The sequence below is a fragment of the Nicotiana tomentosiformis genome, chromosome 11 (genome assembly GCF_000390325.3).
Source record: "Nicotiana tomentosiformis chromosome 11, ASM39032v3, whole genome shotgun sequence".
Taxonomy (NCBI): domain Eukaryota; kingdom Viridiplantae; phylum Streptophyta; class Magnoliopsida; order Solanales; family Solanaceae; genus Nicotiana; species Nicotiana tomentosiformis.
This window is the reverse complement of record NC_090822.1, coordinates 83,769,214-83,792,112: the sequence shown is the minus strand read 5'-3', so window position 1 is coordinate 83,792,112 and position 22,899 is coordinate 83,769,214.

Sequence of the window (22,899 nt, the reverse complement as noted above, 5' to 3'; positions counted from 1 at the left end):
AGTGCCGAGCGCGAGTGCCGAGCGATTGGGAGGACTGAGTGATTGGGAGGACTGAGTGACTGTGAGGACTGAGTAATTGAGAGGAATGAGTGAAATGATACTCTGAGAGTATGCATATGATTTTATCACTAAGTTGCATCGCATTGACATGCACACATGGCATACAAGCATAGCGATGTATTTTCTTCATGTTGTACAGTATCACATCATTCATGATTTCTCTCATATGTTGATAGATGGGCATAGTGGTGCATTTGTTTTTACACGGGTTATCTGGAAAGAAAATGAAACATCTAATTTATTATTGAAAGGATTTTGGAAAAATTATTGTTTTCAATCTTATTCATATTTTTGGCAGTTTCGGTAAACGATTTGATTTTTCACTGATGTACTTGAAAGGAGGAACTATTTTTTGAAATCATGATTTCGCTGAGCATTTTATCTCTGAGTTACTTCTTATATTATTTGCTTTACGTTGTTATGGACTGTTGTGGACTATTGGTTTTTTACCCGACCTTGGTAAAAGCTCGTCACTGCTTTAAACCTAAGGTTAGGTTTGTTACTTACTCAGTACATGGGGTCGGTTGTACTGATACTACACTTCTGCACATTGTGTGCAGATGTTGGTTGTTGTTGTTGTTGTGCTCGATGGTTTCCCTATTTGAAGATGTACCTGCATTCTTATGGTAGCTGCCTCTTGTTCATGGTAGCCTTAGATTATGCAATCTCTGTTTACGTACTTTTCAAACAGAATATGTATTTACTTCATATCAGCTTTGTAAGTTCTATTCTTAGAAGCTCATGATTTATACTACCAGTTCTTCGAGAATGTATAAGATTTAGTCATTTTCTTTTACTTAATTGTCTTGTTAAATTACATTGGAATTGGATAGTGAATAGTTGGCTTACGTAACGGGTTGGGTTAGGTGCTATCATGACTAGTTGGATTTTGGGTCGTGACAAGGTAGTATCAGAGCTCTTGGTTCATAGGTTCTACAGGTCATAAGCAAATGTCTAGTAGAGTCTTGTGGATCGGTATGATGACGTCAATACCTATCTTTGGGAGGCTACATGACATTTAGGATATACTTCCTGTCTTTCTTTCCTTATCGTGCGGCATTTATTCATCTAAAAGCGTAACTCCTTGAATTCGTTCCACGTATTTGTGTGTGCATATGAGCGCTCGGTATCAGCTGTGCATCGAAAGCTTGCGATTCCATGGAAGAGGTGCGAGATATGAATTCGATATGCTGATGATGGGCCAGTATGGAGGACTTGAGGCCGAGTTTTGACTTTAGTTGGGGCACAGAGGTGTTGATTCTGTGAGCACGTGCTTTTGGACTTATATGTCCGGTAGCATCCCTATAAGTGGAATTTGTGACTAGATGAGTGGTCGGATTGCTATATGATGAGTATGATGTGATTGCGGGAAGTGTTCAGATGGTTTGAATGTGATGAAAAGAGTTTGATTGAGATGTAAATTTGGTGCTTTATTTCTGTCTTTATTTGACGTATAATCTCGAGTTATGGGTATGTGGGAGAACCTTTCATGTTGTTCAATTAAGGAGTGCAGTAGATTTCTTATGCCTTGTTGATGAGTTCAGAATCAGGAAGACTAAGTAATTGCATAGTAGTTGTGACTGTGGATGGGCATAAAGAGATGTTAGTTTGAGGCGAAGCAGGTGGGTTATCTCCTGCGGGGTGTCCTGAGGTTTTGTGATCCTTATATTATTTTGTCGCGAGTTCTCTTTTTACCAGTGAATGATATATGTGGCAATTTGAGTTTAGATCGCTTGTGGAAGTTGGCCTGACTATTACAATGGTGAATGCGAGATTTGCAGATAATTTGAAGTAGTAGATGGTTTGCGTTAAATGAGCTCAGGAAGGATTTAGTTGAATCTCACTGTGGTATTATGGCAATAATAATGTATGGGCACCGTGAATTATTATGTGTATTGATCCATGGCTTTGAGCCAAGTGGGAGAGTTTACTATCGACGAGTTGATTGCACGATTATGTGTCGTATTGGTTTTGGTTAGAGGTATACTGGTGAATCAGTTATGACTTGCAGCGGTGGAATTTGAGAATGAATCGAGTAAGGGAATTTCTTGATACAAGTTGTATCACACTCTATGGGTATGTGAGAATCATGGAATAATTGAGTGGTTAGTTGTGAAGGATGTAGTGTGCGTGGAGTAGGAGAGTGCTCAGTTGCTTAGGAGTGTGGGTTACTCCTTGGGGTGTTAGTGTGCTAATGGGGCACAGGTAGTTCGGTCTATTTGGTCGGTTAATCGAGATTTGAGCAGAGTGAATGACTCTCGAGAATGGTTCTAATGGATTCAAGATTTATATGTAATGATTGGGAATCTTCAGGACGTGTATTTGGCTTGAAATTGAGATTTAAATTGGATGGTGTCAAGACTTGTGGCATTTCTATATCATTATGGATTCTACATATCAGTATGAGGGAGGTGAAGGTAATGGCTTTAGATTCACAGAAGGTCTCTTCAGAGTGGGTATCTTAGTTGTGGTACTTTTGGGGTACTTAAGAGGGAGTTCAACGGCTTATGAGCCTTAGGATGGTGTGGTCCCATGCTAGAGTTTGTGGGGCACATTTGGTTAAGGATCGTAGTGTTCTAGCAAGGACAAGTATCAATTTGAAGTGCAATTCGGGAAGGACTAGGAGAATCGGGGCAGCTTATTAGTAGGTTGGGATAGTACAATAAAAAATATGGTCTGTTCTTTGGGTACTTGTGATGTGGTGGATTTCTACAGGTGTTTTGTGGAAATGTCCTTGGGTTTTGGCAACCTGCGTAGCTTGGCTAAGTTAGAGGGATTCAGTCCCGACGGTTTAGTTAAGTGCAAACGGATTTCGGAGAGTTCTTGATGATTTCTACCATAATTTGATATGTATATTTCCTACTGGTGCGTGGGGAATGTTGCATATTGTGATTTCTCCAGGATGAAATCGAATGGAAAGTTCTTGGCTAATCGAGTATGTAGTTGCTTGTGACTCGGAGTTGGTTTTGAGATTTTCATATCTTTCATATGATGGTATAATGGGTGTGGTGTTTTGTGTAGTATCGAGAGTTGCAGGTGCAAGGTCACAATTCAGTTTCGAAGGGAAGATCATGAAATCCGTAGGCAGCATGGATGGTTTCAGATGACTAAGTAATGATGTTACTATTTGGTATGGCTTGATGAGAGTATACATTTCGGGAAGGGCAATGTGTTTGACTTATGGAAACCTCATTGGTTCTGCGGCACTCTCCTGGTTGATCGACAGCGGATATTCAAAATTTTCTTTGTGGCACAGAAGGATTATAGAGGTATTCCTTGTGGTATGATCGTGTATTGGAGAAGTGCTAGACATTCTGGTGGTGGAGTTGGGATCAGATATGGTGGTACGTGTGTTCTACGGGTCTAGAGACTGGGAGTTCTCAGGAGCAGATTGTTTCATAGTTGTGGGATGTGAGGTTGTGGCCGAAGCTAGCTAAGTGATAGTGTGTGTTGTGATTCGTTGGTTTTGGGCACACATTGTGCGGTTCTGTTGTGGTCTTATAGCAAAATTTGAGTGAGATGAGTAATTGGGTATTGCATGATTGAGGGCGTATTGGTTATGTTCTTTCGGGTTTTGTGTGGCATTGTATCGTCTGATTCTCCGTGGTTATGGTAATGCACTTTGAGTATTGGATGTCGAATTTTGCGTGGTTTTTTATTTTGAGCAAGACGGAGCGAGGTGTATATTATGGACCAGCGTTTGGATAGGGGTCACGCATTGCATCGAAGTTATGTTGAGAGATGATCCTTCGTGTTGGGTTCGTGTGTTCTGGTTCTATGGGGTGTGCTAGGCTTTTAGCGTGGTGTTGTGAAGGTACTTGTAAAGCTGGCAGAACTATCCTCTCGGTTGAAGCATTTTCAGGGTTGAGTACATTTGGAATGTTGCTATTTGGTGCACGGGCTGCACGGGTTGTGGCATTAAAATGTATCGATGTGTCATGTTACTAGAGTGATTATGTTAGGTGGGAGGAGGTCATTGTGTCTAGAATGGGTGCTATTGGATCGGGTTGCGATATACTTGGAAGGATATTGATGTTGATCGACTTAGAGATTTGTTATAGTTCCTATCGAAGGAGAGAGAGTTCCACAACTTGTTGATCCAACGAATGGCTATGGGTTTCTGCGTGTTTCTTTCATCATTGGCAGTGTAATAAGGTGTTAGAATGGGGCTTTGTTCGATAAGAGGTGTATTACCAGCATTGGGTTGTTTGAGCAGTTTTTGTGAATAGAAATTATCACTATAGGTGTTTGACTTATGTGGTATATCATGTGATTCCAACTTGGGTTATGACTATGGATTGAAACATCTTGTTCAGACTTATACAGTGTGTTGATGCGAGATTCTGATCTTATAGGAATATCAAATGTAGAAATCGGATTCTAAGGCTTGGGCTAGGTTGGATGAAGAAATTTCAGTTATGTTGTGTTATCAGACCTATATGGTATATGGTGTCGTGGGATCACCCCCGGGTATGTGCATGGTAAGGTTATACAACGATTTGATGGCTTTTGGAACAACTCTGGGCACGTTCGAGGACAAACGTATGGTTAAATGGGGGAGGATATAACGATCCGACCCGTCGTTTTAAGCAATTTGCACTTTGCTCGGTTGTTTGAGGGCATGAGTAGCTTCGAATGATGTATTATGACTTATGTGAACCGTCGGTTTTGGTTTTTAGGTTATTCGGAATTGATTTGGAAAAATGATTCTCAGCTAGAAGCTTTAAATTTGAAAGGTTTGACCAAGTTTGACTTGTTAGAATTTGATCTCGTATTGGATTTCTAATGGTTTCGTTAGTTCCGTTGGGTGATTTTGTACTTAGGAGCGTGTCCGATTGTATTTTGGAGGTCTGTTGTAGAATTTGACTTGAAATGGCGAAAATTGGAATTTTTAAAAAAATTGACCGGGAGTGGACTTTTTGATATAGAGGTCGGATTCCGATTCCGGAAGTTGGAATAGGCTTGTAATGTCAAATGTGACTTGTGTGCAAATTTTGAGGACAATCAGACGTGATTTGATAGGTTTCGACATTGGTTGTGGAGGTTTGAAGTTTCAAAGTTCTTAAAGTTCGATTGGGGTGCGATTCTTCGTTTTGATGTTGTTATGCGTGATTTGAGCCTCGAGTAGGTCCGTATTATGTTATGGGACTTGTTGGTATGTTTGGACGTGGCCTCGAGGGAACCGGGCGTGTTTCAGATTGATTTCAGGCTATTTTCCTTCATTTTGCAATGTCGTGTTGCTGGTTTTCAAGTGTTTCAGATGTGCTTCACGATCGTGGATAGAGCATCGTGTTCGCGAAGGGTAATTGGGCCAGTGCAGAGGTTTGTTCTACGCATTCGCGCTTTGTTGGTCGCGTTCGCGATGGTTTGATGTTGTCTTCTTCGCGTTCGCGTATGAGGGATCGCGTTCGCATAGGGTTGAGCTGGGAGCTGGAGTTGGAGAATCTTCTTCAACGCGTTCGCGAGGCTCGTGCCGCGTTCGCATAGTTCTGACTCAGTGTGAATCGCATTCGTGAGGCTTGTTCCGCGAATGCGTAGAGCATTTTGGTGGCTGGTATTTTTTGTTCATCGCGAATGCGATGGCTATCCCGCGTTCGCGAAAAAGCAAGCCTGGGCAGCTTTACCATTGGGGTAAGTATTCTCTACTCGGTTTTGATTATATTTCGTGAATCTATCTTCGATTTTAGCTATTGGATTATGGATTTAAAAGACGAAAATTGGGGATTTTGGCCTAAAGTTTCATAATATGAATTTTTGAGTTTTGAACATCGATTTGGAGTCGGAATTGAGTAAAATTAGTATGGTTGGACTCGTGATTGAATGGGTTGTCAGATTTTATGAGTTTTATCGGGTTCCGAGGTGCGGGCCCGAGATGGGCTTTTAACCGATTTTAGGTTTTTGACTAAAGATTGATCTTTTCTTATTGGGGTTGGTTCCCTCAACCTTGTTTGATGTATTTGAGTTGTTTTTGATTAGTTTTGAGCCGTTCGGAGGACGGAACACGCGTGATAGAATCTTTGGAGCATCGCTTGGCTTGCTCGGCATTGGTATTGGCATTAGTGCTGAGGGTATGAAATCCCGCAATACGTGTTATGTGATTGGTATTGAGGTGACGACGCATGTGGGCGTGCACCCTGTGAATTGGGACCTTGAGGTTCACACGACACTGTATAGTGGCCCAAACTTGTTGTTACATGTGTCTCCACCATGTGATATAGTAATTGTGCTGACAATCATGCTAGATATCATGCTTAGACTTATGTTGATACTGTTTAGACCCACTGAGGTCATTTTTGCTGTGGAGTTATTTGCTTTCATTGTTTTATATACTCAGTCATACGCACTCATATGCATATCATATCTCAGTCTCTGTTATTATTCATTGATATATCACATCATCATTTTCGAGCTAGTTTCATGACATTGTGAGCCCGAGAGAGAGAGAGAGAGAAAGAGAGAAAGAGAGAGAGAGAGAGAGAAAGAGAGAGAAAATGATGACTGAGTGAGGCCGAGGGCCTGATTGTGAGGATATTTATGAGTGAGGCCGGGGGCCTGATTGTGAGGATATTTATGGGATCGGGCTGCATGCCGCAGCATGTTTATTTTTGGGAGCGGGCTGCACGCCGCAATATGTTTGATATAGGCTGAGGGCCTCATTGATTTATGCCATGATTGGCTTGATATAGCGCTTGGTCTAAAGAATCCCCTCCGGATTCTGTACACACCCCCAGTGAGCGCAGGTAGCTACTGAATGCCAGTGCCTAGCGATTGGGAGGACTGAGTGATTGGGATGACTGAGTGACTGTGAGGACTGAGTGATTGGGAGGACTGAGTGAAATGGTACTCTGAGAGTATGCATATGATTTTATCACTGAGTTGAATCGCATTGACATGCACACATGACATACAGGCATAGAGATGTATTTTCCTCATGCTGTATAGTATCACATCATTCATGATTTCTCTCTTATGTTGACAGATGGGCATAATGGTGCATTTGTTTTTACACGGGTTATCTGGATAGAAAATGAAACATCTCATTTATTATTGAAAGGATTTTGAAAAAATTATTGTTTTCAACCTTATTCATATTTTTGGCAGTTTCGGTAAACGATTTGGGTTTTCACTGATCTACTTGAAAGGAGGAACTATTTTTAAAAATCATGATTTCGCTGAGCATTTTATCTCTGAGTTACTTCTTGTATTATTTGCTTTATATTTTTATGGAATGTTGTGGACTATTAGGTTTGGACCCGACCTTGGTAAAAGCTCGTCACTGCTTTCAACCTAAGGTTAGGTTTGTTACTTACTCAATACATGGGGTCGGTTGTACTGATACTACAATTCAGCACATTGTGTCCAGATGTTGGCTATTATTGTTGCTGTGCTTGATGGTTGCCGGATTTGAAGATGTACCTGCGTTCTTATGGTAGCTGCCTCTTATTCATGGTAGCCTTAGATTATGCAATCTCTGTTTATGTACTTTTCAAACAGAAGATGTATTTACTTCATATCAGCTTTGTAAATTCTATTCTTAGAAGCTCATGATTTGTACTACCAGTTCTTGGGGAATGTATAAGATTTAGTCATTTTCTTTTACTTAATTGTCTTGTTAAATTATATTGGAATTGGATAGTGAATAGTTGGCTTACCTAACGGGTTGGGTTAGGTGCCATCATGACTAGTTGGATTTTGGGTCGTGACACTTTACTTGATAGAATGACTATTAATAGGCTCATTTCATAGTGATCATGTTTATGTGCCTGCGACCTAATTGATGTAAACAAAGTGCATGCCGAATATACTAATAAGGTATGTGGGTATGATGATTTTGATAAAAAATATTAAAATAAAAAAATATAAATAACAAGAAAAAAATAAAACATAAAAAATAGTTAGAAGATAAACATATAGTGCGACAGAAAATTTTGAACGCGTTTAAAGTTAAGTCGTGCTTAAATCGCATGTTAAGTGAACTGTTCAAAGTAGTGAAATGATAGAAATATGGTTGGTAGAATATTGGCATAAAATGAAAGTGATTTAGAGTTTAACGGGAGCATAAAGAAAAGTGAGAAATTATGCACGGGGCAAAAGATTCAATCAAAGGCACATAAGGCCTAACTTCCAAGGAGTACCACTCAAAATATATAATGTGTTTAGCTACTGCTAATATTAAAAATTGTAGTATTTGAAGTCTAGTTTTCAACTGTTAATCATTTGAATATTTTTACAAAATGTTATGGAAAATTTGCTGACAGAACTTTTTATGTGTGTGTTCAGAGCAAAGCATGAGATCCATTAATACTTTGTCATCTCTCAGGCTTAAGAGGGAGTCTCAATAACATAAAAAAAGGACTCAGCTGCAACCACATAGAAACAATTCAGTCAGCAGTTCTCTGTCTTAACGTTCGGTCATTTTTTGTTCTCTTATAGTTGTTTATTTCTCAGGTATAGAATTAAATCACTATGTATATAAGCAAATTATCATTGAGCCATGCTATAACAAATTCGGATGATGTCACTTATTTATGTAGAATGGATGAGGGTAGAAAATAGTGGACAAGCAAGAGTAATTAAGGCATCCAAGTTGTAACAGACTTTTTCCATTCTGCACACGTTTTCTTTTGATTACTAAAACAAGGCTGTATTTTGACTTATCATTTTGAGAGTTGGTATATTTGGGCCACAGTATATGTTTTTTATTTTATTTTGTTCCTTTTAAATATTTTTTAAAAAAAGCATATGTTAGTATCTAATATAAGTGTGTCTATTTCCATGAATGCAATAAGGTTTTTGAATTCTTTCCTTTCAAAATTTTTGACGTTTTGATTATTTTAAATTTTTGAACAAAGATAGTAGTCATTGCAGGAAAAGAAGGAAGAAGGCACTTAGCGCGTGCTAAACTCTTTTAGATTTGCTTTGATTGTCCATTATCATATTTAAGTAAAAAATAATTTTAAGTTAGACTACTATAGTTTTGTTCTTGTTTGTTAAAAATGAAGTTCCGTTTATGATTGATGCTTGCAAGATGAAATATCTTTAAAGACAGCGCCAAACGAAAAGATGTTAAGAGATCGTACAATTTGACGGAACATCTAAAGTACTAAGATCCGTGTTACGCTATATTTGATTTTTCAATGTGTGTTTATCATGATATGATATTGATTTAGTTAATTCTCAAAGTTAAAACTTCAATTGAAGTTTCAAACTAAGTTGATGTTTCTGTTTCAAGTGAATGTTTACTTGGTTCAATAATAGATATTTTTACCAAGTCTATAAGACATAAGATGATAGAGGGCTATTTTTTTTAATCATTCTATTGAAATTTTATGTTTTATTAACAAAATAATATATTTCATAAATTTAAAATATCTTTTACGGTCGCAACTAAACTAGTTATTTATAATTAGTGAAGTTACTTTCTAAAAGAAGACAAATAATCTTCTAGCAGAAATAGCATAGTGTCATATCAAATTTTATCAATATCACCATCAATTACAATCAGTTAGAGCAGAGAGCAGACACATTATCTTAGACCTCAAACACATTAAATCTCGTAGAATAATGGACAAGAGATATCTATCCCTCACCCAATATGAATCTATTCCCATTTCTTATGTTCACGAGTCCATTATCAATTTTACCGATTTAAAGCATTTATGTTGAACTATACAAGAACTTGTTATTTTTTTTCTTTTCTTATGACACGTTAAAAGCGTTATTAAGTGAACATTGTTTTTGGAGTCCAATGAAAACGAAAAATGATATACTAAATCTGTAAGAGAAGTAGAATCTCGGTGCTACAGATTGAAATATCTCCAAAATAGGAAAAAGTAAAAAAAAAAAGGAAAGAGAAAATCAACCATCCGCATGATCGGATTAGTCGAGGGACCCGATGAATTAACCCAATAATCACGATTGCTGCATTATTTCTGTTAAATTTGTATGTGGCGCCCAGTTTTGCGCCGCCCATTGAATTTCTATCCATTTTTTTAAAAGAAAAATTTAACTAATATCTAATTTTTGGATAACTTCAGATACATACATTTTTCTCTTCTTCTTTACTGATGTTTTCTTCTTCGTTGTACTTAGAGTTTCTTTTTCTTTTTCTTAGTTGTAAATGAGTTTGTTAAATTTGTTGTTGTTTTGACAATTTGATGATTGAGATTTGTTTTTTATGAGATTTGAAAGTCTGATTTTAAATTTGAACTCATTTGGAATAGATTTGTGTCACGACCCCAAACTCCCTTCGAAGGATGTCGTGATGGCACTTAGTCTCTAAGACTAGGCAAACCGATTACTATAATGATTAAGCCAGTTTTTGCAATGATAATTTGAAACAATGTTTAATATAAATACTGAAACAAGAGTGAAATGAGCCTACAGGGCAATAATCATAACAACCTTCCAAGACTGGTAATACAGAATCACGAACTCTAGCTAAGTACATGGAAAGATCTCAAAGATCGAAATATAATACTATTCAAATGACAAGATGACAGTACAATATAAGGAAAGGAATCCAAGGGACTGCGACGACCAAGCAGCTCTACACGAGTCTGATATCTTCAATACTTCGCTCTGCACAAAAATATGCAGAAGTGTAGTATGAGTACACCACGGTCAGTACCCAGTAAGTATTAAGACTAACCTCGATGGAGTAGTGACGAGGTATAAGTCAAGACACTCACTAGACATAATAACATGTGCAGTATGGAAATATAAAGCTAATAATGGAAAGCTGGAATGAGTAAATGGCAACAAGAATCAACATGTGATATAAGCAGTAAGTGATAGCATCCTAGGAAGCTCAACTCTATTCAAGGACAAGGATGAAGCTCTGGAATCTCAAAGATGGCCTTTAACAATATGTCAAGCTAAAGAGTTGTAAAATAAGGCCATTAGACTTCAAGTGCAAATAAAGAACCTTTTAATTGTGGAGGACGAGCTCAAGACCAAAGGAGATAAATTATACAAGTTTTACAATTATTTGGTGGCCCAAATTGAAGTCCAAGAGGAGGAAGATTGACACCCGAACTCGGCCCTTGAAATCTAGCGAAAGGGCACCTAGAAGATCCCAAAATGAGCTTAAAAGAGGTCCAAATGAGGGTGTTTGAAATGGAGCCCAATTGGAGTCCAAACCAATGACCCAAACTAGTAGTTTTAAGGCCCAAATCTGCCCCAAAGGGATTTGGCCGCCCCTACCTAATTTTATGACTTTTCTTATTTCTTAGCAACCACCCTACCTAATTTTGATGACTTTGTTACCCCTTAGCAGCTCCCTACCTAATTGTAATGACTTTTTATGCCTTAGTACTCCTATAAATAAGGAGTTCTTCTCATTCATTGAGACACTTTATTATTGATTAAGTATATCATACTTTGAGAGTTCTTTTGAACCTTTGTTACTTGTGCTTTGAGATTTATCTTTCAACCTTTACTAGTTCATAGTTCAAGGTAGTAAGATTACTTCTCTATTGTGATATCTTTAATTTCTTTGTGGTATTCTTAGAAGGTGATTAATACTAGTTATTAATTATTGTCTCAAGTTACTCGTAAAGCGGTCAAGATCCGAATCTATTGTTTTGATTTGCTTTTAAGTAAAGGCGTTTGATTTCTTCAATAAATCAAGACTTTGTTGCTTTGATCTTGTCAAGGCTATAGAACTTGCGTTCTTGGAATTCTTTTCTTGAATTTTCCCATATCCTTTATTTTTTGCCCTTTAGTTCTAGTTGTTCAATTCCTTATTGTTATTGCTTCCGCATTTACTTTTCAAATTCTTACTCTAGTTTGAATTCCCGGCCTTGTCGTTATCAGTAAGGCAATAGGAACACCATAAAAGTACCGTTGAAACTATGGGTGTTTAACGGGCGGGCTGGGACGGGTTGGACACAAAAAAAACCAGCATGTCCGTTTAACGTTACGGGCTGTACTTTTTCGGGTTTTTTTTGTCCGTCCGGGTTCAGGCTTAGCGGGCTGGACCGGACTGTGCATTTTTTTAAAGTAAATTTTGTTTTTCTTATTCAATGTTATTGATACTTAAGTGTTTGCAAACTTTTAAGGCTTAGAATTAAATTTTGAAGTTTAAAGTTTTAAATTTAAAATTTAAATTTTACAATTTTACAATTTTATAATTAAAATTTGAAAGTAAGTGGCTACAAAAAATCATTTAATAAGACCAATAGGCAATATGTAAGGATCAAGCTCCGAAGACTTTCATTTGATATTTCTATTGAATAATATATAATACTTCAAATTAAGTTGCAAGTTCTTTTTTAATTTTGTTATTTTTGAACTTGCAAATTAAAAGTTTATAACAATTATTAACAAAAAAGAAATAGTACATCACATGCTTTGCATCATTTTTGTAAGTTCATCTATGTCAACATGAGGTTCTTGGTTTCCGACATTGGTTGAATCAGAACCATAAACCATTATATCTCCAATTTCTTGGTCCTCCACTTCATCTACCTTGCCACGCCCTTGATTTTGCCGTTCTGGTCTTATCCAATCTCTGAAGCACACTAGAATTTCCAAAGCGTTGCTGCCCAATGAATGACGGGTATCTCCTAGGTGCTTCCTTGCTTGGCTAAATGCGCTCTCTGATGCGACTGTTGAAATCGGCACATTTAGCACGTCTCGAGCCATGGCCGAAAGAATAGGAAATTGATTTAAGTTTCTCCTCCACCAACACAGTGGTAGAAATTTCTTTGTGCGAGGCTCTGCTGACTTTTGCAAGAAGAATTAAAGTTCATCAATATTCCTGCTACTGGTCTGTTGATGCTCCCCTAGTGTAGACCAAATCAAATAATCTTCAACACCATCATTATCATCCAAAGCATTGGTCCCAGATGTTGAAACTGAACTTGAAGGAATATTTACATCTACAGCAGAAGAAGCATCAACAATGTTAGCATAATAATTATATAATGTTTCTAAATGTTTGTGTAGATCAGAAATACAAGTGTCAATATCAGGAGTTTCAGTTGGTCCAATATCCATATAAGAATATAAAGCAGTGATTAATTAGTGACAAATGGCCATTTTGATAGAATGGTTTAAAATAGTACCAATTAGGTAAATAGGGGAAATATGGTAGAAATAGTTTTTAAACTTATCTAGCATAGATTCAACAACAGAAGTATATCCTTCTTTCTTCTTCAAATTATGTAGTAAAAGAGAAATTTCAGCAATATGAACTAAACCATTTGCAATAGTAGGATAATAAGCTCCAGAAAACTCAAGTGTAGCCACATAAAAGTTTTGTAAAAACTTTACAACATCTTCAATGACATCCCAAGTTCTAGATGTTAACAAACGGCTAGGTTCGGTACAATGAGAATTAGCAACTTCAGTTGTAGATATTCTATATTTATAACAACATTTTAAGAATAAATAAGTATAATTCTACCTAGTAACTATTTCTTCAGGCATGAGTCTTGGTTTTAGTCCATAGTGTACACATTTTTCTTTAAATGCATTTAATCTAGCACTCCTATTATTTTCTTGAATTACACCAACAACTCTTCTAACTAAAGTGATATCATCTCTAAATAATTCAAGGCCACTCTTCACAATCAAATTATAAATATGACATGCACATCTAACATGAAATATTTCAGAAAGTAGTGGGTATAGATGCAATTTTAATATTGTAATAGCAGTATTGTTGTTAGAAGCATTATCAAATGACACACACAAAACTTTTTCTGCAAGATTATAAAATATAGCAATTTCATGGATAGTATTACTTATAAATGCACCAGTATGACTTTGATCTTCGTCATATTTAAAAGCAATAATACGTTTTTGCATACAAAAATCATCATCTATCCAATGGCATGTAACAGTCAAATAATCAATACCATTTACAGCACGACCAATATCAGAAGTAAGAGAAATTATACAAGAAAGACTGGCGAACAAATAACGTATATATGTCTGATATTGTCCAAAAAGCCTAAAGATATCAGGTCTACAAGTACTTCTAGGAATGCCTTTAAACAAAGGGTTATAAATTCTTTGAATATAAGTAACAAAATATGGTGAAGTAGAAAAACTAAAAGGTAAACAACCTAAAACAATCATTTTAGCTAATTCTTCCCGATCTTTCTTAATATCGTATTTACCCATTAACCCTCTAGTACCCGGGTTAAGTTTTTGTTGCCCATCTTCCTCATCTACTCCCCAATCAAGAGGGTGGTTGTCTACCATGTTCCTACAAAGTTGACTCGTTCCCCCTCCCTTACCGGACTCATATTTATAAATACCCTTACAAATTCTACATCTTATATAATTTTTATCTTCTTCTAGTTTGTCAAAAAAATTCCAACACTTACTTCTTAATCTTCGATTCTTCTTAATAGGGAGGGGAGGCATACTTGTATTACCACGACTTCCACCCCTAATATTTTGAGTTTGACTAGCATTACCAGGTATAGCTGGTGGTGTTTCAAGATTATCAAGTGATGGAATATCATCTAAATCATCATCTATACCATAATTTTCTTGAAGTCGCTCATAATCTACATTTTAATTTTCAGGTGAACTTTCAGAAATATGTGTAAAGCTACTAGAAGAACAAGCACCACCTCTTGATCTTTTGGAAGTTTTCTTACTACCACCTCTACTAGTGCACGCTTTTTGGCTGCTCTAAATATATCCATTATGTAAATTAAATTAATAATTCTAAATAATAAAATAAATGTACACAAAAGAAGGAAAAGATATAAAATGAGTGTACCTGGATTCCGGATGCCGCACTAAATTTGATATCAAAAATTAAACTTCAATTGATAGATCGATACTTGATAGTTGATACCACACTTCACTTGAATACTTAATATTTGATAATAATAATTTTGTAATGGCTAAACTAAATATTTGATGAAACTTGAAATAATAAGTAATTGAGAATTTAAGAACAATGATCAATAATATCAAGAGAGAATTGAGAGAGAATTAGAGTAGTAAGAGAGTGAATTGTGAGGGAAAATGAAGAAAGAAGGGGGGCTATTTATAATTTTTAAAAGGTTAAAATTATAATTTATCAAATACTAGGGGTGTGGGGGCTATTTTCTTAAGGGGGTAGGCCGAAATGGCCATTTCTGCAAAAAAGGGTCGTTGACCAACATTCATATTTGAATTTGACCGTTGGCAACGGTAAAAAAAAACCCGTTAAAAATCGAGCTGAACCGGGTTGTAGCCCGTTAAAAACCCGTTAACGGGCTTAGCGGGTTCCGGTGCACCGGTATAAAAAAATTATTCGTTTAAAACCGCTCCCCGTCCAACCTGTCCCAGCCCGCCCCCCACGCTATAGTACCGGGCTGACCCGGGCTAAACTGGATTGTAAACGGGTCAGCCCAGCCCGATTAACATGTATAGTTGAAACAAAATAAGGAACATAATGACAATCAATAAATCAAGCCGTTCTAACATAAGTTTCACAACGAAATCACTTTGTGATACTTCATCTCATAGTCAGAAGTCACGGGTCTCAACCCACCATCATATACTCACGGAACCTCGTGCTCACATCTCGAAACACGACCGCACAGACAACTCACGTGCCAATATCTCGATCCGTCCGGCATGATCACATGTTCACAATCATAATTCGTCCAGCATGGTCACATGCTCAATATCACAATCCGCCCGACATGATCACAGGCTCACAATCACAATCCGCCCGGCATGATCACAGGTTCACAATCGCAATATGAAAACAAATAATACAAGAACATATGTGCATGATTAATAAATGTCAAGTTCCATACTCCTGAGCTAGTATAAGTGGCATGCTACGGTATATGCTTATGCGAGTGTACTACTGCAACCCAAGTCAACAAGTAATATCAAAGACATCGAGTAGCTCATCGAAGCAACAAAACAAGTCACGTAAGGTGTATGAAATACATAAGGAAAAGCACACCATCACATGAAATTCACCAACACAATGTTCCTAAGCCATCACACGTCTTCCCTGACATTTGCCACCCTTATCTCTCTGATATCCACCCGTATCATTCCCCCAGACAATATCTTTAGCCACTCTTATCTCTAAGATAGCCACCCGTATCACTCCGTATAATAACCACCCTTATCACTCCGCCAGGACAATAACATTTGCCACCCTTATCTATCCGTATAATAGCCACCCTTATCTTTCCATATAATAGCCACCCGTATCGCTCTGTATAATAGCCACCCTTATCACTCCATCTGGACAATGACACAATAGTCACCCTTAACACTTCGTCTGGACAATGATACAATAGCCAACTTATGACTTCGTACATTCAACAACAGTGAGATGCCACCCTTATGTCCCGCATAATAATAACGGTAAAATACCACCCTTATACTCTGCATAGCAACAACCTAACCACACAATAATTCACAAATGCTAACATCACAGTACACGACGTATCAACTCATAACACAAGTACCCATAGGCCACAACATTTCTAAAGATCCAACAATATCAATATTTCTACAACAAATAGCCCACGGCTCACCACAATGTATATAAAATCTCAATAACAGCAAAATAAACGGGAAAGTAACTCACAAGGAACAACACCCCACTTTAAACACTACTTCAATTTAAAATAGATTAATGACTTCCAATAACCTCAATTCCAATTAATTGTTTAAAGATAATCTCGACATTGAAAGTATTTCCATGAAATGGCACACTTCGGATTCTAGTGTATGAGTTAGGCTAACAATAAAAGGAAATGGCACGAACTAGCAACTATGTCAAAATGCATGAGAATAGCCCGACAACAAAAGGATATAAGATACAGTAATTTCAACTGAGAATAACTCAACAATAAAAGAAATCACATAATTGTAAAAGTGGTAACAACTAAAAATAAGGCATACAAGAGCAAATTTGACAAGTAAAGAATGTAACATGTAATGACAACTTCAATAAATCATGTGATAGTAGACATGGCGAATAAAAGATATAACATGTGCTAACAATTCTAAATAAGTACATGAAAGAAGCATAAGAGTATAAATCGGTCAATATTTCACATATAATCCCGAGTACGTACTCGTCACCTCGTGTACACGGCTTTCACAAGACACAAATAGCACAAATAACTCAAATCCTAAGGGGTAGTTTTTCCACACAAAGTTAGGCAAAATACTTACCTCAAGGAAGCTAAGTTAATACTCTAAAATGACTTCTCGTGTGAAACAACCTCTGAACGGTTCAAATCTAGCCAAAATAACTTCATATCATATATAAAAACTATAGGAAACAATTCCTGATAATAAAACGTTGATTTTTAAAACAAACAACTAAAAAGTCAACCCAAATCGGCAATACCGGGCCCACATTTTAGAATCCAATAAAATTAACAAAATCAGAATACCCATTCAACAACGAGTCCAACCATACCAAAATTACTCAATTTCGATCTCAACACGACCCTCAAATTCTCAAATTATAGTTTATGAAGTTTCTATAATTTTTCCAACCCAAAACACTAATTGTGGTAAAAACAATTATAGATTCATGTACAACAACTAAATCCGAGTTAGAATCACTTACCCCAATCAATGCCTTTAAAATTCCTTCAAGAATCGCCTCAATCCGAGCTCCCAAAGTTTAAATGTGAAATAATACTCTAACCTTCGTTTATATAGTACCATGTCTGATCTCCCGTAGTGCCGACCATACTTTTTTGTGTGGTCCGCAATTCCAAGTTCTGCGGCCGCGAAGCCAAATTGTGCGGCCTCACTTCAGCAGCAACTGCACTACCAGTCTTCAGTAAATTAACATAACTTTTTGTAAAAATGTCCAAATGATGAACAGTTTAATTTTTTGAATATAAGACTCAATGGGCAACAACTTTTATTTTTGGATCATCTCCAAATTCCTTATAGATTAAAAGATATAAGCTTCCGAAATTAGACCAATAAACCTATCGATTTACATGTTGCGGTCCGCACTTTGGCCAATGCCTCCACAAAATTTTATTTGCGGCCGCACATGGGCTTTGCCTCAGCACTCCAAAAATGTTCCCTCCGCACTTCAACTGATCCAAAACATCATCAAAGTGCTAAAATGCCCAATCTTGCTCAAAACTCACCCAAAACTCACCCGAGGTCCACAGGACCCCATCCAAATATACCAACAAGTCCTAAATCACAATACGAACTTACTCGAAGTCCCAAATCACATCGAACAACATCGAAATCACGAATCGCATCCCATTTCAAACCTAATGAACTATTGAACTTCCAACTTCTAAAACTAATGCCAAAACATACCAAATCAACTCCGTATGTCGTAGTAACGACACCTAGTCTCTACGACTAGGTAAGCCTAACATTTCCGAAATAATAAAATGAAAACATAATTTTAACAAATAAATGTTTAAAAATATACAGCAATCCCAAAATCCGGAACATCGTGAATCATAAACTACAGAAGGAAAATCTAGCGTCTTTATACATCAGAATCTAACAAAGGAAAAATACAGAAGATAATGGACATGAGAAAGACTAGAAGGGGACTCCGAGGTCTGCGGACGTGATAGATAGACCTTGAAGTCTCCAAAGCTGTCCCGACTCACTGATAGTGCGGCTAATAAGGAGCACCTGGATCTGCACACGAAAAATATGTGCAGAAGAGTAGCATGAGTACATCACAATCTGTACCTAGTAAGTGCCAAGCCTAACCTCGGTAGAGTAGTGACGAGGTCATATCCGAGCCCTACTGGAATATGATAATAAAGCAAGGCAAAAATGAAATATCGTAGTAAAATAAAGACTAAAATTTAACAAGAAAGAATTTATAGAAGGTAACAGCTCAATACATAGAGATAACAATAGGGGATCTCCCGAGATACCTTCTCGTAGTCCCAAACATAAATGTATAAGGGGGATCTCCCGAAATACTGTTTCGTAGTCCCAAAGTAAATATGCAAGACATGAGGATCTTCCGAAATACCGTTCCATAGACCCAAAGTAAATATGCAGTACAGGAGGATCTCCCGGAATACCGTTTCGTAGTCCTAAAGTAAATATGCAGTACAGGGGGATCTCCCTGAATACCGTTCCGTAGTCCCAAAGTAAATACGCAGCACAAACAATAGAAATACAACTACATCACGAAATCTTATGATTTGGACTAAGTACCAGTCAAGGAAAAAGCAAGAAATTCACTAAGCATGTTGCACAGAGTTCACATAAGCAATTAGGACACGTAGACATGTTGTATTAGACTAAACATGATAGCTACACATATTGGAATAACTCAATTAAGAATGAAAATATATTAATACTCATTAAAATGGTATAACTCAAAATAAAAGGAAAACAAGTTGCTGCTCAGTAAGAAAATCGGGTTTTTCCACAACTAGCATGTGTACGTACTCGTCACCTCACGTATACGGCACTCGCATATCACAATAGTTCCAAATCATAAGGGGATTTCCCCCACACAAAGTTAGGCAAGCCACTTATCTCGAACCAAGCCCAATCAATCTGTCACAATACATTTCCCACGAATATCCGGCTCTGAATGGCCCAAATCTAGCCAAAAGCAATTACATATCATAAATACAACCATAATAGACTCATCTAATTAATGAAATCAACATTTTAACAAAAATTCCGAAATTAACTCAAAATTCGCTTGTGGGGCACACGTCTCGAAATCGGGTAAAAGTCACAAAATACGAACACCCATTCACTCATGAGTCTAACCATATATAAATTACTCAAATCCGACCACAAATCCCCTTTCAAAATTTGAAATCTTTGTTGAAGAAGTTCTTCAAAAAATTTCCAAATTTCAACCCAAAATCCGAAATTAAATAATGAAATAAACCATAGATTAGTGGAATATAACCATAAAGGAGTTGGGAATCATTACCCAAAAACTTCCTTCGAAAATCTCTCCAAATTTCGCTTTCTACCGAGCTCTCAATCAAATTTTGAGTTATGAACCAAAAACCCTCGATTTTGAACTATAATTCTGCCCCAGATATTTTTCCTTTATCGCGATCGCGAGGCTGTTTCCGCGATCGCGAAGAACAACTTCGCTGCCCCATTATTTTACTCTACGCGAAAGCGTAACTCTTCATGTGAACGCGATGAAATAGCTCCTCAGACTTACGCGATCGCGAAGAACAACCCCAAATTCCATTACTGCCTTATTTCTTCTTCGCGAACGCGGCCTAGTCCACACGTTCGCGATGCATAACCTGACAAACCTATGCGATCGCGTACCATTCTTGGCGAACACGAAGAGATAACCCAGCTGGTCTCCCAATTACTCTATGCGATCGCGAGCCTTCTCACGCAATCGCGATGAAGGAAACCAGCTGCAGAACACCAGCAAACACTGCCAACTCCTTAAGTCCAAAAATGACCCGCTGAGCATCCGAAACACGCCCGAGGCCCCCGAGATCCCAACCAAACACACCGACCAATCCTAAAATACGATACGAACTTAGTCGAGTCCTCAAATCACATCAAACAATACTAAAAATTGTGAATCACCCTCCAATTCAAATCTTAAGAACTTGAAACTTCAACATTCTACAACCGATGCCGAAACCAACCAAACCACGTCTGATTGGTCCCAAATTTTGCACATAAGACATATTCAATACTACGGACCTACTCCAACTTCCGGAATCGATTTCCGACCCATTTATCAAAATTTCCACTACTGGTCCAAAACTCTAAAATTTCGACTTTCGCCATTTCAAGAAATAGGAGTTCGGGGCTCTAACTCTCAAAAACGACCGGTCGGGTCGTTACAAGTCATAAATGACATAACGGACCTATTCCATGTTCCGGAATTGTAATCCAACCCCGATATCAATAAAGTCAACTCCCGGTCAAACTTCTCAACCTTTCAAACCTTCAACTTTCAACTTTCTAACTTTCGCCAAAATACATCAAATCAACCTACGGACCTCCAAATCCCAATACAGACACACGCCTAAGTTCAAAATCACCATACGAAACTATTGGAATCATTAAAACACCATTCCGAAATTGTCTACACAAAACTCAAACTCCGATCAACTATTTTCACTTAAGCTTCTAAAACAAGAATTGTCCTTCCAAATAAATTCTGAATCATCCGAAAACCGAGCTCGACCGCACCCGCACCCGCACCCGCACCCGCACCCGCACCCGCACCCGCAAGTCATACATAATACGAAGCTGCTCGAGACCTTAAGCCACTGAACGAGACGCTAATTCTCAAAACGACTGCTCGGGTCGTTACAATTTTGGGTATTAAATCGTGTATTGGATTATTAAAATTCAAAGAACATGTTTATATTTTAGAACTTAAGATTTGAAATCTGAAGTTGCATTCAATAGATTGAACTACCTAAGATTCGAATTTTTTAAGTTGCATTTGAAAGATGGAAGAACTTCAAATTTGATTTGTGAAGTTGTATTGAAGAGATTGAACTATTTGAGATTCTAATTTCTGAAGTTGCATTTGAAAAATAGAAGAATTTCATATTTGATTTCTGAATCTGCATTGAAGAGATTGAACTACTTAAAATCCAAACTGATATACTTTACAAAATTTTGTGCAATACGGATATAACTTCAATCGTGGCCCCAAAAATAAATATATATGAAAATGCTCCGTCATTTCTCTTAAGTTCGCGACATATGGATTTCTCACGACAAAACTGTGTCATAATCACACGACAAGAATTAGGAAGAAAGTGCGGCCATTTTGCTTGGACTAATGGAAGGCCTAAATTAGTCTTTTTTTTGACGTTTTCTTTAATTTGCCGGATTTTTATCTAAGAATCACTAATCTAGACCCAGTCCAAGCAATAATCAGCCATTCCTTAATTCACTAAATTTTTATAGATTTAAGTTGTAAGATTTTTAAGATTTAAGGTGTAAGCTTTGTATTCTAACCAAGTTATTGCTAATCTAATGGATTTAATCAGGAAAGTAAAACTTAAAAAGGAAGTTAACTCTCTAACTGAAAAGGATATAATTTTCTAATAATAAATCACAAATTCCATTTATTTCTTCCGTCCGTGGCTGGCCTATCCTATTAGTTCCTTGGGAACTTGAACTTTATATTATTGAGGTCACAAATGCTGTGGTTTGTAGTAATACCCGAAGGTTGACTCATTTTCATTGGTATTCTTGTCTTAACTAAAATGAAACTGAGCTGTCTCAAATAGGTGATTTTAAATGTCTAAAACTATTTTTTTTTTAAATAAAAAAAATATATAGTGACATGAAGTCACGAACGAGCCAAGTCAAATGCTCACATTATGTATATGATAATGTCACGCATTAGGCAACCAACTTAAGGTGATATGATTATCCTAAATTAAAATAACTAGTACCCTTATAACATACCTAGCCAGACCAAATAAAAATAATTAAAAAGAAAACTTCAATGTTTTAGTGTTAAAAGCAAAAGAATTCTATTGCAATGAGCATGGTCAAATGCTTTGAACGTCTACGTGATGTATGTTGAAAAAATAAATGTGACTGATTCCTTTAGACTTACTGATATAGTTAACAAAGATGTAGACCTAATCTAAATAACAGTAATCGTGATGTTATCAAAATTGAACCGGTGACATTGCGCTTCCAATTGCGATTCCTTCAAAACAAAATGAGACTGATTCATTGCAATCCTTTTTTTTATTTTTTCAGCTCTACGCTATTGTTCTTGCTTTTTTTTACACACTAGTTTCAGCATACGTGGTTGCACATGTGTATTGTATGGGGTAAAATTGATTGATGACAGCCGGACAAATAATGAAGTGACATGTGACACTAAAAACAGGTGAGATGTGAGTCAGCGAACAG